Below are 14366 nucleotides of genomic sequence, written 5' to 3'. Positions count from 1 at the left end.
ACGCAAATGTGAGTCAAGACCCAGGGGCATTTTATTTGATATTAAAACGAGAAGGAGATGTGAAGTGTGAACGCACCAGGAAACAAATGACGAGAGGGGGAAGAAAGGAGATGGAGTGTATGCATTTGCAGCGCGAAATGAAACAAGTGCGATCATACCAGCATTAATGCACCGGATTCCATCAGAACTCCGTAGTTAAGTGTGTTTGGGCGAGAGAAGTACTCGGATGGGTGACCTTTTTTGAAGTTCTCGTGTTGCACATATTTTTTTTCGGATGGGTCGTTCGACCTTCCGCGCGAATTGAATTATGAACCGCTGGTTTATTCGCAAAGGTGAGTAACGGTGCCGGGGCATTTTACTTGATATTATAACAGGAAGGAGAGATGCAGAGTGCACGCACAAGGAAACAAATGACGGGAGGGGGGACGGAAGGAGAAAGAGTGTATGTATTTGCAGCACAGAATGAAACATGAGCGATCATACCAGCACTAATGCAACGGATTCTATCAGAACTCCACAAGTTAAGATTGCTTGGGCGAGAGTAGTACTAGGATGGGTGACCTCCTGCGAAGTCCTTATATTTCACACATTTTCTTGGAAAGTAATCGTGTTGCACTCATTTTTTTGTAGATGATTCTTTCAACGTTACGAGCGACTTGAATTATGGTCCACAGGTTTATTCGCAAATTGAGTCACGGTGCTGTGGCATTTTTCTGGATATTTGAACAAGAACGGGAGGTGCAGTGCGCACGCACAAGGAAACAAATGACGAGAGGGGGAAGAAAGGCGAAGGAGTGTATGTATTTGAAGTACGAAATTAAACAGGTGCGATCATACCAGCACCAATGCACCGAATCCAAACAGAACTCCGCAGTTAAGTGTGCTTGGGCGAGAGTAGTTCTCGGATGTGTGACCTCCTGGGCAGTCCTCTTGTCGCACCAATTTTTTTTCAGACATTTCATTCGACGTTACGCGCGACTGGAAGCATGATCCGCTGGTTTATACGCAAATGTGAGTCAAGAAGGAGGGGCATTTTAATCGATATTAGAACAAGAAGGAGAGGTACAATGTGAACGCAAAAGGAAACAAATGATGGGAGGGGGAGGGAAGGAAAAGGAGTGTATGTATTTTCAGCACGAAATGAAACAGGTGCGATCATACCAGCACTAATGCAACGGATTGTATCAGAACTTCGCAAGTTAAAGGTCCTTGGGCGAGAGTAGTACTCGGATGGGTGACCTCTTTGGAAGTCCTTGTGTAGCACGCATTTTTTTCGGATGGGTCGTTCGACATTACGCGCGAATGGAATTATGAACCACTGGTTCATTCGCAAAGGTGAGTCACGGTGCCGGGGCATTTTACTTGATATTAGAACGAGAAGGAGAGATGCAGAGTGCACGCACAAGGAAACAAATGATGGGAGGAGGGATGAAAGGAGAAAGATTGTATGTATTTGCAGCGCAGAATGAAAAATGAGCGATCATACCAGCACTAATGCAACGGATTCTATCAGAACTCTGCAAGTTAAGGGTCCTTTGGCGAGAGTAGTACTAGGATGGGTGACCTCCTGCGAAGTCCTTATATATCACCAATTTTCTTAGGAAGTCCTCGTATTGCACCCATTTTTTTGCAGATGATTCTTTCGAAGTTACGCCCGACTTGAATTATGGTCCACAGGTTTATTCGCAAATGTGAGTCACAACGCCGTGGCATTTTACTTGATATTTGAACGAGGACAGGAGGTGCAGTGCGCACGCACAAGGAAACAAATGACAGGAGGGGGAAGAAAGGACGAGTGTATGTATTTGCAGCGCAAAATTAAACTGGTGCGATCATACCAGCACTAATGCGCCGGATCCCATCAGAACTTTGCAGTTAAGTGTGCATGGGCGAGAGTAGTACTTGGATCGGTACCTCCTGGGAAGTTCTCGTGTTGCACCCATTTTTTGTTCAGATGGGTCGTTCGACGTTATGCGCGATTAGAACTATGGTCCGCTGGTTTATACGCAAATGTGAATTAAGAAGCAGGGGCATTTTAATCAATATTAGAACGAGAAGGAGAGGTACAGTGTGAACGCATAAGCAAACAAAGACAGGAGGGGGAAGAAAGGAGAAGGAGTGTATGTATTTGCAGTGCAAAATGAAACAGGTGCGATCATACCAGCACTAATTCACCGGATCCTATCAGAACTCTGTAGTTTAGTGTGCTTGGGCGAGAGTAGTACTCGGATGGGTGACCTCCTGGGAAGTCCTCGTTTTGCACCCATTTTTTTTCTGATAGGTCGTTTGACGTTACGCACGAATGGAATTATGAACCGCTGGTTCATTCACAAAGGTGAGTCACAGTGCCGGGGCATTTTACTTGATATTAGAATGAGAAGGAGAGATGTAGAGTGCACGCAAAAGGAAACAATTGACGGGAGGGGGGATGGAAGGAGAAAGAGTGTATGTATTTGCAGCGCAAAATGAAACATGAGCGATCATACCAGAACTAATGCAACGGAGTCTATAAGAACTCCACAAGTTAAGGGCGCTTGGGCGAGAGTAGTACTAGGATGGGTGACCTCTTGCGAAGTCCTTATATTGCACCCATTTTCTTGGGAAGTCCTTGTTTTGCACTCATTTTTTTGCAGATGATTCTTTCGACGTTACGCGCGACTTGAATTATGGTCCGGAGGTTTATTCGCAAATGTGAGTCACGGCGCCGTGGCATTTTACTTGATATTTGAACAAGAACGGGAGGTGCAGTGCGCACGCAAAAGGAAACAAATGACGGAAGGGGGAAGAAAGGAGAAGGAGTGTATGTATTTGTAGCGTGAAATTAAACAGGTGCGATCATACCAGCACTAAAGCACCGGATCTCATCAGAACTCTGTAGCTATGTGTGCTTGGGCGAGAGTAGTACTCGGATGGGTGACCTCCTCGGAAGTCCTCGTGTTGCACCCTTTTTTTTCGGATGGGTCGTTCGAAGTTACGCGCAAATGGAATTATGAACCGTTGGTTCATTCACAAAGGTGAGTCACGGTGCCCAGCATTTTACTTGATATTAGAACGAGAAGGAGAGATGCAGAGTGCACGCACAAGGAAATAAATGACGGGAGGGGGGATGGAAGGAGAAAGAGTGTATGTATTTGCAGCGAAGAATGAAACATGAGCGATCATACCAGCACTAATGCAACGGATTCTATCAGAACTCCGCAAGTTAAGGGTGCTTGGGCGAGAGTAGTACTAGGATCGGTGACCTCCTGCGATGTCCGTATATTTCACCCATTTTCTTGGGAAGTCCTCGTGTTGCAACTATTTTTTTGCAGATGATTCTTTCGACGTTACGGGCGACTTGAATTATGGTCCGTAGGTTTATTCGCAAATGTGATTCACGGCGCTGTGACATTAAACTTGATATTTGAACGAGAAAGAGAGGTGCATTACGCACGCACCAGGAAACAAATGACAAGGGGGGAAGAAAGGAGAAGGAGTGTATGTATTTGCAGCGCGAAATGAAACAGGTGCGATCATACAAGGATTAATTCACCGGATCCCATTAGAACTCCATAGTTAAATGTGTTTGGGCGAGAGTAGTACTCGGATGGGTGACCTCCTCGGAAGTCCTCGTGTTGCACCCTTTTTTTTTCGGATGGGTTGTTCGACGTTACGTGCGAATGGAATTATGAACCGCTGGTTCATTCACAAAGGTGAGTCACGGTGCCGGGGCATTTTACTTGATATTAGAACCAGAATGAGAGATGCAGAGTGCACGCACAAGGAAACAAATGACGGGAGGGGGGATGGAAGGAGAAAGAGTGTATGTATTTGCAGCACATAATGAAATATAAGCGATCATACAAGAACAAATGCAACAGATTAGTATCAGAACTCCACAAGTTAAGGGTGCTTCGGCGAGAGTAGTATTAGGATGGGTGACCTCCTGCGAAGTCTTTATATTTCACCCATTTTCTTGGGAAGTTCTCGTGTTGCACACATTTTTTTGCAGATGATTCTTTCGACGTTACACGTGACTTGAATTATGGTCCGCAGGTTTATTCGCAAATGTGAGTCATGGCACCGTGGCATTTTACTTGATATTTGAACGAGAACGGAAGGTGCAGTGCGCACGCACAAGGAAACAAATAACGGGAGGGGGAAGAAAGGAGAAGGAGTGTATGTATTTGCAGCGCAAAATTTAACAGGTGCGATCATAGTAGCATTAATGCACTGGATCCCATCAGAACTCTGCAGTTAAGTCTGCTTGGACGAGAGTAGTACTCGGGTGGGTGACCTCTTGGGAAGTCCTCGTGTTGCACCAATTTTTTTTCAGACGATTCGGTCGACGTTATGCACGACTGGAACTATGGTCCGCTGGTTTATATGAAAATGTGAGTCAAGAAGCGGGGGCATTTTAATCGATATTAGAATGAGAAGGAGAGGTGCAGTGTGAACGCACAAGGAAACAAATGATGGGAGGGGGAGGGAAGGAGAAGGAGTGTATTTATTTTCAGCAGCAAATGAAACAGTTGCGATCATACCAGCACAAATGCACCGGATCCCATCAGAACTCTGCAGTTAAGTGTGCTTTGGTAAAAGTAGTGTAAGGATGGGTTACCTCCTGGGAAGTTCTCGTGTTGCACCCATTTTTTTTTTCAGATGGGTCATTCGACGTTACGCGCGACTGGAACTATGGTCCGCTGGTTTATACGCAAATGTGAGTCAACAAGCGAGGGCATTTTTATTGATATTAGAACGAGAAGGAGAGGTGAAGTGTGAACGTTCCATGAAATAAATGACAAGAGGGGGAAGAAAAGAGAATGAGTGTATGTATTTGCAGCACGAAGTGAAATAGGTGCAATCATACCAGCACTAATGCATTAGCTCCCATCAGAACTCCGCAGTTAAGTATGCTTGGCGAGAGTAGTACTCGGATGGGTGTCCTCCTGGGAAGTTCTCGTGTTTCACCCTTTTTTTTTTCGGATGGGTTCTTGTTGCACCCATTTTTTTGCAGATGATTCTTTCGACGTTACATGCAACTTGAATTATGGTTCGTGGTTTATTCGCAAATGTGAGTCACGGCACTGTGGAATTTTACTTGATAATTAACGAAAACGGGAGGTGCAGTGCGAACGCACAAGGAAACAAATGATGGGAGGGGGAAGAAAGGAGAAGGAGTGTATGTATTTGAAGCGCGAAATTAAATATGTGCGATCATACCAGCACTAATGCACTGGATCCCATCAGAACTCTGCAGTTAAGTGTGCTTGGGCGAGAGTAGTACTCGGATGGGTGACCTCTTGGGAAGTCCTCTTGTCGCTCAAATTTTTTTTCAGACGGGTCGTTCGACGTTACGCGCGACTGGAACTATGGTCCGCTGATTTATACGCAAATGTGAGTCAAGAAGCAGGGGCATTTTAATCGATATTAGAACGAGAATGAGAGGTTCAGTGTGGACGCACAAGGAAACAAATGATGGGAGGGGGAGGGAAGGAGAAGGAGTGTATGTATTTTCAGCACGAAATGAAACAGGTGCGATCATACCAGCACAAATGCACCGGATCCCATCAGTACTCCACAGTTAAGTGTGCTTTGGCGAAAGTAGTTCAAGGATGGGTTACCTCTTGGGAAGTTCTCGTGTTGTACCTAATTTTTTTTTAGATGGGTCGTTCGACATTACGCGCGACTCGAACTCTTGTCCGCTGGTTTATACGCAAATGTAAGTCAAGACGCAGGGGCATTTTAATTGATATTAGAACGAGAATGAGAGGTGAAGTGTGAGCGCACCAGGAAACAAATGACGGGAGGGGAAAGAAATAAACAGGTGCGATCATACCAGCACTAATGCACTGTATCCCATCAGAACTCTGAAGATAAGTGTGCTTGGGCGAGAGTAGTACTCGGATGGGTGACCTCCTGGGAAGTCCTCGTGTTGCAACCATTTTTTTACGGATGGGTCGTTCAACGTTACGCGCGAATGGAATTCTGAACCGCTGGTGCATTCGCAAAGGTGAGTCACGGTGCCTGGGCATTTTACTTGATATTAGAATAAGAAGGAGAGATGCAGAGTACACGCACAAGGAAACAAATGATGGGAGGGGGGATGGAAGGAGAAAGAGTGTATGTATTTGCTGCGCAAAATGAAACATGAGCAATCATACCAGCACTAATGCAACGGATTCTATCAGAACTCCGTAAATTAAGGGTGCTTGGGCGAGAGTAGTACTAGGATGGGTGACCTCCTGCGAAGTCCATATATTTCACCCATTTTCTTGGGAAGTCCTCGTGTCGCACCCATTTTTTTGCAGATGATTCTTTCGACGTTACGCGCGACTTGAATTATGGTCCGCAGGTTTATTTACAAATGAGAGTCACGGCGCTGTGACATTTAACTTGATATTTGAATGAGAATGGGAGGTGCAGTGTGCACGCACAAGGAAACAAATGACGGGAGTGGGAAGAAAGGAGAAGGAGTGTATGTATTTGCAGCACGAAATTAAACAGGTGCGATCATACCAGCACTAATGCACCGGATCCCATCAGAACTCCGCAGTTAAGTGTGCTTGGGCTAGAGTAGTACTTGTATGGGTGACCTCCTTGGAAGTTCTCGTGTCGCACAAATTTTTTTTTAGACGGGTCGTTCGACATTACGCGCGACTGGAACTATGGTCCGCTGGTTTATACGCAAATGTGAGTCAAGAAACAGGGGAATTTTAATCGATATTAGAACGAGAAGGAGAGGTGCAGTGTAAACGCATAAGGAAACAAATAATGGGAGGGGGTGGGAAGGAGAAGGAGTGTATGTATTTTCAGCACGAAATGAAATAGGTGCAATCATACCAGCACAAATGCACCGGATCCCTTCAGAACTCCGCAGTTAAGTGTGCTTTGGCGAAAGTAGTACAATGATGGTTTACCTCCTGGGAAGTTCTCGAGTTGCACACAATTTTTTTTCAGACGGGTCGTTCGACGTTACACGCGACTGGAACTATGGTCTGCTGGTTTATACGCAAATGTGAGTCAAGACGCAGGGGTATTTTAATTGATATTAGAACGAGAAGGAGAGGTGAAGTGTGAACGCACCAGGAAACAAATAACGGGAGGGGAAGAAAAGTGAAGGAGTGTATGTATTTACAGCGCGAAATGAAACAGTTGCGATCATACCAGCACTAATACAGATGATTCTATCGACGTTACGCGCGACTTGAATTATGGTCCGCAGGTTTATTCGCAAATGTGAGTCACGGCGCCGTGGTATTTTACTTGTTATTTGAACGAGAACGGGAGGTGCAGTGCTTACGCACAAGAAAACAAATGACAGGAGGGGGAAGAAAGGAGAAGGAATATATGTATTTACAGCGCAAAATTAAACAGGTGCGATCATACTAGCACTATTGCACTAGATTCCATCAGAACACCACAGTTAAGTGTGCTTGATCAAGAGTAGTATTCGGATGGGTGACCTCCTGGGAAGTCCTCGTGTCGTACCAATTTTTTTTCAGACGGGTCGTTCGACGTTACGCGCGACAGGAACTATGGTCGGAAGACCTCGTGTAGCACCAATTTTTTTTCAGACGGGTCGTTCGATGTTACACGCGACTGGAACTATGGTTCGTTGATTTATACGCAAATATGAGTCAAGAAGCAGGGACATTTTAATCAATATTAGAACGAGAAGGAGAGGTGCAGTGTGAACGCACTAGGAAACAAATGACGGGAGGGGGAAGAAAGGAGAAGGAGTGTATGTATTTGCTGCGCGAAATGAAACAGGTGCGATCAAACCAGCACTAATGCACCGGATCCATTCAAAACTCCGCAGCTAAGTGTGCTTGGACGAGAGTAGTACTCGGATGGGTGTCCTCCTGGGATGTCCTCGTGTTGCACTCATTTGTTTTCGGATGGGTCGTTCGACGTTACACGCGACTGGAACTATGGTCCGCTGGTTTAGATGCAAATGTGAGTCAAGACGCAGGGGCATTTTAATTGTTATTAGAACGAGAAGGAGAAGTGAAGTGTGAACGCACCAGGAAACAAATGACGGGAGGGGAAAGAAAGGAGAAGGAGTGTATTTATTTGCAGTGCGAACTGAAACAGGTTCGATCATACCCGCACTAATACACCGGATTACATCAGAACTCCGCTGTTAAGTGTCCTTGGGCGAGAGTAGTACTCGGATGGGTGACCTCCTAGGAAGTCCACGTGTTGCACTCATTTATTTTCGGATGGATCGTTCGACGTTACGCGCGAATGGAATTATGAACTGCTGATTCATTCGCAAAGGTGAGTCACGGTGCTGGGGCATTTTACTTAATATTAGAACGAGAAGGAGAGATGTAAATGACGGGAGGGAGGATGGAAGGTGAAAGAGTGTATGTATTTGCAGCGCAGAATGAAACATGAGTGATCATACCAGAACTAATGCAACGGATTCTATCAGAACTCCGCAAGTTAAGGGTGCTTGGGCGAGAGTAGTGCTAGGATGGATGACCTCCTGCGAAGTCCTTATATTTCACCCATTTTCTTGGGAAGTTCTCATGTTGCACCCATTTTTTTGCAGATGATTCTTTTGACGTTACGCGCGACTTTAATTATGGTCCTCTGGTTTATACGCAAATGTGAGTCAAGACGCATGGGCATTTTAATTGATATTAGAACGAGAAAGAGAGGTGAAGTGTGAACACACCAGGAAACAAATGACGGGAGGGGGAAGAAAGGAGAAGGAGTGTATGTATTTGCAGCGCGAAAATAAACAGGTGCGATCATACCAGCACTATTGCGCCGGATCCCATTAGAACACCGCAGTTAAGTGTGCTTGATCGAGAGTAGTACTCGGATGGGTGACCTCCTGGCAAGTCCTCCTGTTGCACCCATTTTTTTGGGATGGGTCGTTCGACGTTACGTGCGAATGAAATTATGAACCGCTGGTTCATTCACATAGCTGAGTCACGGTGCCGGGGCATTTTACTTGATATTAGAACCAGAAGGAGAGATGAAGAGTGCACGCGCAAGGAAACAAATAACGGGACGGGGTATGGAAGGAGAAAGAGTGTATGTATTTGCAGCGCAGAATGAAACATGAGCGATCATACCAGAACTAATGCAACGGATTCTATCAGAACTCCGCAAGTTAAGGGTGCTTGGGCGAGAGTAGTACTAGGATGGGTGACCTCCTACGAAGTCCTTATATTTCACCTATTTTCTTGGGAAGTACTCGTGTTGCACCCATTTTTTTGCAGATGATTCTTTCGACGTTATGCGCGACTTGAATTATGGTCCGCAGGTTTATTTACAAATTTGAGTCATGGCACCATTGCATTTTACTTGATATTTGAACAAGAACGGGAGGTGCAGTGCGCACGCACAAGGAAACAAATGACGGGAGTGGGAAGAAAGGAGAAGAAGTGTATGTATTTGCAGCGCTAAATGAAACAGGTGCGATCATACCAGCACTAATGCACCAGATCTGAATTCCGCAGTGAAGTGTGCTTGGGCGAGAGTAGTACTCGGATGGGTTACCTCCTGGGAAGTCCTCGTGTTGTACCCATTTTTTTTCGGATGGGTCGTTCGACGTTACGTGCGAATGGAATTATGAACTGCTGGTTCATTTGCAAAGGTGAGTCACAGTACCGGCGCATTTTATTTGATATTAGAATGAGAACAAGAGATGTAGAGTGGACGCACAAGGAAACAAATGACGGGAGGGGGGATGGAAGGAGAAAGAGTGTATGTATTTGCAGCGCAGAATGAAACATGAGCGATCATACCAGAACTAATGCAACAGATTCTATCAGAACTTCACAAGTTAAGGGTGCTTGGGCGAGAGTAGTACTAGGATGGGTGACCTCCTGCGAAGTCCTTATATTTCACCCATTTTCTTGGGAAGTCCTCGTGTTGCACCCATATTTTTGCAGATGATTCTTTCGACATTACACGTGACTTGAATTATGGTCCACAGGTTTATTAGAAAATGTTAGTCACGGCGCCGTGGCATTTTACTTAATATTTGAACAAGAACGGGAGGTGCAGTGCGCACTCATAAGGAAACAAATGACGGGAGGGGGAAGAAAGGAGAATGAGTGAATGTATTTGCAGCACAAAATTAATGAGGTGCGATCATACCAGCACTAATGCACTGAATCCCATCAGAACTCTGTAGTTAAGTGTGCTTGGGCGAGAGTAGTACTCGGATGGGTGACCTCATGGGAAGTCCTCGTGTTGCACCCATTTTTTCTCGAATGGGTCGTTCGACGTTACGCGTGTATGGAATTATGAACCGCTGGTTCATTCGCAAAGGTGAGTCACGGTGCCATGGCATTTAACTTGATATTAGAACGAGAAAGAGAGATGCAGAGTGCACGCACAAGGAAACAAATGACGGGAGGGGGGATGGAAGGAGAAAGAGTGTATGTATTTGCAGCGCAGAATGAAACATGAGCGATCGTACCACCACTAATGCAAAGGATTTTATCAGAACTCCACAAGTTAAGGGTGCTTGGGCGAGAGTAGTACTAGGATGGGTGAACTCCTGCGAAGTCCTTATATTTCACCCATTTTCTTGGGAAGTCCTCGTGTTGCACCCATTTTTTTGGATATGATTCTTTCGACGTTACGTGCGACTTGAATTATGGTCTGCAGGTTTATTCGCAAATGTGAGTCACGGCGCCGTGACATTTTACTTGATATTAGAACGAAAATGGGAGGTGCAGTGCACACGCACAAGGAAACAAATGACGGGAGAGGGAAGAAAATAGAGGGAGTTTATGTATTTGCAGCGCGAAATTAAACAGGTGCGACCATACCAGCACTACTTCACTAGATCCCATCAGAACTCCGCAGTGAAGTGTGCTTTGGCAAAATTAATACAAGGATGGTTTACCCTCTGGGAAGTTCTCGTGTTGCACCAATTTTTTTTTTCAGATGGGTCGTTCGACGTTACGCGCGATTGGAACTATGGTCTACTGGTTTATACGCAAATGTGAGTCAAGAAGCAGGGGCATTTTAATCAATATTAGAATGAGAACGAGAGGTGCAGTATGAACACATAAGGAAACAAGTGATGGGAGAGGGAGGGAAGGAGAAGGAATGTATGTATTTTAAGCACGAAATGAAACAGGTGCAATCATACCAGCACTAATGCAACGGATTTTATCAGAACTCCGCAGGTAAGGGTGCTTGGCCGAGAGTAGTACTAGGATGGGTTACCTCCTGCGAAGTCCTTATATTTCATCCATTTTCTCTTGAAGTCCTCGTGTTGCACCTATTTTTTTGCAGATGATACTTTCGACGTTATGCGGGACTTTAAGTATGGTCCGCAGGTTTATTCGCAAATGTGAGTCACGGCGCCGTGGCATCTTACTCGATATTTGAACGAGAACGAGAGGTGCAGTGCGCACGCACAAGGAAAAAAATAACGGGAGGGGGAAGAAAGGAGAAGGAGTGTATGTATTTACAGCGCGAAATTAAACAGGTGCGATCATACCAGTACTAATGCACCGTATCCCATCAGAACTCCGCAGTTAGGTGTGCTTGGGCGAGAGTAGTACTCGAATGGGTGACCTCCTGGGAAGTCCTCATGTTGCACATATTTTGTTTCGGATGGGTCGTTCGACGTTATGCGCGAATAGAATTATGAACCGCTGGTTCATTCGCAAAGGTGAGTCACGGTGCCGGGGCATTTTACTTGATATTATAACGAGAAGGAGAGATGCAGAGTGCACGCACAAGGAAACAAATGACGGGAGGGGGGATGGAAGGAGAAAGAGTGTATGTATTTGCAGCGCAGAATGAAATATGAGCGATTATACCAGCACTAATGCAACGGATTCTATCAGAACTCCGCAAGTTAAGGGTGCTTGGGCGAGAGTAGTACTAGGATGGGTGATCTCCTACGAAGTCCTTATATTTCACCCACTCTCTTGAAATGTCCTCGTGTTGCACCCATTTTTTTGCAGATGATTCTTTCGATGTTACGCACTACTTGAATTATGGTCTGCAGGTTTATTCGCAAATGTGAGTCACGGCGCCGTGACATTTTACTTGATATTAGAACGAGAACGGGAGGTGCAGTGCGCACGCACAAGGAAACAAATGACGGGAGAGGGAAGAAAGAAAAATGAGTGTATGTATTTCTAGCGCGAAATTAAACAGGTGTGATCATACCAGCACTGATGCACTAGATCCCATTAGAACTCCGCAGTGAAGTGTGCTTTCGCGAAAGTAGTACAAGGATGGGTTACCTCCTGGGAAGTTCTCGTGTTGCACTAATTTTTTTTTTCAGACGGGTCGTTCAACGTTACGCGCGACTGGAACTATGGTCTGCTGGTTTATACGCAAATATGAGTCAAGAAGCAGGGGCATTTTAATCAATATTAGAATGAGAAGGAGAGGTGCAGTGTGAACGCACAAGAAAACAAGTGACGGGAGGGGGGAGGGAAGGAGAAGGAGTGTATGTATTTTCAGCACGAAATGCAACAGGTGCGATCATACCAGCACAAATGCACAGGATCCCATCAGAACTCCGCAGTTAAGTGTGCTTTTGCGAAAGTAGTACAAGGATGGTTACCTCCTGGGAAGTTCTCGTGTTGCACCAATTTTTTTTTTTCAGATGGGCAGTTCGACGTTACGCGCGACTGAAACTATAGTCCCCTAGTTTATACGCAAATGTGAGTCAAGACGCAAGGGCATTTTAATTGATATTAGAACGAGAAGGAGAGGTGAAGTGTGAATGCACCAGGAAACAAATGACGGGAAGAGGAAGAAAGGAGAAGGAGTGTATGTATTTGCAGCGCAAAATGAAACAGGTGCGATCATACCAGCACTAATGCACCGGATCTGAACTCCGCAGTGAAGTGTGCTTGGGCGAGAGTAGTACTCAGATGGGTGTATGTATTTATAGCGCAGAATAAAACATGAGCGATTATACCAGCACTAATGCAACGGATTCTATCAGAACTCCGCAAGTTAAGGGTGCTTGGGCGAGAGTAATACTAGGATGGGTGACCTCCTGCAAAGTCCTTATATTTCACCCATTTTCTTGGGAAGTCCTCGTGTTGCACCCATTTTTTTGCAGATGATTCTTTCGACGTTACGCGCAACTTGAATTATGGTCCGCAGGTTTATTCGCAAATGTGAGTCACGGCGCCATGGCATTTTAATTGATATTAGAATGAAAACGGGAGGTACAGTGCACACGCACAAGGAAATAAATGACGGGAGGGGGAAGAAAGGAGAGGGAGTTTATGTATTTGCAGCATGAAATTAAACAGGTGCGATCATACTAGCACTAATTCACCGGATCCCATCAAAACTCTGCAGTTAAGTGTGCTTGGGTGATAGTAGTACTCGGATGGGTAACCTCTTGGGAAGTCCTTGGGTCGCACAATTTTTTTTTTCAGACGGGTCGTTCGACGTTACGCGCTACTTGAACTAGGGTCCGCTGGTTTATACGCAAATGTGAGTCAATAAGCAGGGGCATTTTAATCGATATTAGAACGAGAAGGAGAGGTGCAGTGTGAACGCACAAGGAAACAAATGATGGGAGGGGGGAGGGAAGGAGAAGGAGTGTATGTATTTTCAGCACGAAATGAAATAAGTGCAATCATACCAGCACTAATGGAACGGATTCTATCAGAACTCCGTAGGCAAGGGTGCTTGGGCGAGAGTAGTACTAGGAGTGGTTACCTCCTGCGAAGTACTTATATTTCATCCATTTTCTTGTGAAGTCCTTGTGTTGCACCTATTTTTTTGCAGATGATTCTTTCGACGTTACGTGCGACTTGAATTATGTTCCGCAGGTTTATTCGCAAATTGAGTCACGGCGCCGTGGCATTTTACTTCATATTAAAACGAGAACGGGAGGTGCAATGCGCACGCACAAGGAAACAAATGACGGGAGGGGGAAAAAAAGAGATGGAGTGTATGTATTTGCAGCGCGAAATAAAACAAGTGCGATCATACCACCACTAATGCACTAGATCCCATCAGAACTCCGCAGTTAAGTGTGCTTAGGCGAGAGTAGTACTCAAATGGGTGACCTCCTGGGAAGTCCTCCTGTCGCACCAATTTTTTTTCAGACGGGTCATTCTACGTTGCGCGCTACTGGAACTACAGTCCGCTGGTTTATACGCAAATGGGAGTCAAGAAGCAGGGGCATTTTAATCGATATTAGAACGAGAAGAAGAGGTTCAGTGTGAAAGCAAAAGGAAACAAATGATGGGAGGGGGGAGGGAAGGAGAAGAAGTATATGTATTTTCAGCACGAAATGAAATAATTGCAATCATACCAGCACTAATACAACGGATTCTATCAGAACTCCGTAGGTAAGGGTGCTTAGGCGAGAGTAGTACTAAGATGGGTTACCTCCTGCAAAGTCCTTATATTTCACC

The 14366-nt window shown here is 45.3% G+C and overlaps 22 pseudogenes; all 22 read left to right on the top strand.

The window, feature by feature from the left end:
• The first annotated feature begins 144 nt into the window (after nucleotides 1–144).
• LOC148256092 (5S ribosomal RNA) lies at nucleotides 145–263 on the top strand (annotated as a pseudogene).
• Nucleotides 264–1824: 1561 nt separating this feature from the next.
• Nucleotides 1825–1942, top strand: LOC148256091 (5S ribosomal RNA; annotated as a pseudogene).
• Nucleotides 1943–2147: 205 nt separating this feature from the next.
• On the top strand, nucleotides 2148–2266 carry LOC148256090 (5S ribosomal RNA; annotated as a pseudogene).
• Nucleotides 2267–2827: 561 nt separating this feature from the next.
• Nucleotides 2828–2946, top strand: LOC148256089 (5S ribosomal RNA; annotated as a pseudogene).
• Nucleotides 2947–3504: 558 nt separating this feature from the next.
• Nucleotides 3505–3623, top strand: LOC148256088 (5S ribosomal RNA; annotated as a pseudogene).
• Nucleotides 3624–4185: 562 nt separating this feature from the next.
• Nucleotides 4186–4304, top strand: LOC148256087 (5S ribosomal RNA; annotated as a pseudogene).
• A 205-nt stretch (nucleotides 4305–4509) lies between these two features.
• Nucleotides 4510–4628, top strand: LOC148256086 (5S ribosomal RNA; annotated as a pseudogene).
• A 560-nt stretch (nucleotides 4629–5188) lies between these two features.
• On the top strand, nucleotides 5189–5307 carry LOC148256085 (5S ribosomal RNA; annotated as a pseudogene).
• Nucleotides 5308–5512: 205 nt separating this feature from the next.
• On the top strand, nucleotides 5513–5631 carry LOC148256084 (5S ribosomal RNA; annotated as a pseudogene).
• Nucleotides 5632–5804: 173 nt separating this feature from the next.
• Nucleotides 5805–5923, top strand: LOC148256083 (5S ribosomal RNA; annotated as a pseudogene).
• Nucleotides 5924–6484: 561 nt separating this feature from the next.
• Nucleotides 6485–6603, top strand: LOC148256082 (5S ribosomal RNA; annotated as a pseudogene).
• Nucleotides 6604–6808: 205 nt separating this feature from the next.
• On the top strand, nucleotides 6809–6927 carry LOC148256081 (5S ribosomal RNA; annotated as a pseudogene).
• Nucleotides 6928–7750: 823 nt separating this feature from the next.
• On the top strand, nucleotides 7751–7869 carry LOC148256080 (5S ribosomal RNA; annotated as a pseudogene).
• A 205-nt stretch (nucleotides 7870–8074) lies between these two features.
• LOC148256079 (5S ribosomal RNA) lies at nucleotides 8075–8193 on the top strand (annotated as a pseudogene).
• A 540-nt stretch (nucleotides 8194–8733) lies between these two features.
• On the top strand, nucleotides 8734–8852 carry LOC148256078 (5S ribosomal RNA; annotated as a pseudogene).
• A 560-nt stretch (nucleotides 8853–9412) lies between these two features.
• Nucleotides 9413–9526, top strand: LOC148256077 (5S ribosomal RNA; annotated as a pseudogene).
• Nucleotides 9527–10087: 561 nt separating this feature from the next.
• On the top strand, nucleotides 10088–10206 carry LOC148256076 (5S ribosomal RNA; annotated as a pseudogene).
• A 1241-nt stretch (nucleotides 10207–11447) lies between these two features.
• LOC148256075 (5S ribosomal RNA) lies at nucleotides 11448–11566 on the top strand (annotated as a pseudogene).
• A 561-nt stretch (nucleotides 11567–12127) lies between these two features.
• Nucleotides 12128–12246, top strand: LOC148256074 (5S ribosomal RNA; annotated as a pseudogene).
• A 208-nt stretch (nucleotides 12247–12454) lies between these two features.
• On the top strand, nucleotides 12455–12572 carry LOC148256073 (5S ribosomal RNA; annotated as a pseudogene).
• Nucleotides 12573–13245: 673 nt separating this feature from the next.
• LOC148256072 (5S ribosomal RNA) lies at nucleotides 13246–13364 on the top strand (annotated as a pseudogene).
• A 560-nt stretch (nucleotides 13365–13924) lies between these two features.
• LOC148256071 (5S ribosomal RNA) lies at nucleotides 13925–14043 on the top strand (annotated as a pseudogene).
• The last annotated feature ends 323 nt before the right edge of the window (nucleotides 14044–14366 follow it).

Source organism: Carica papaya, chromosome 5, assembly GCF_054855325.1.
Source record: "Carica papaya isolate Zhongbai chromosome 5, ASM5485532v1, whole genome shotgun sequence".
Taxonomy (NCBI): domain Eukaryota; kingdom Viridiplantae; phylum Streptophyta; class Magnoliopsida; order Brassicales; family Caricaceae; genus Carica; species Carica papaya.
This window is presented reverse-complemented; position numbering and strand designations above follow the sequence as displayed.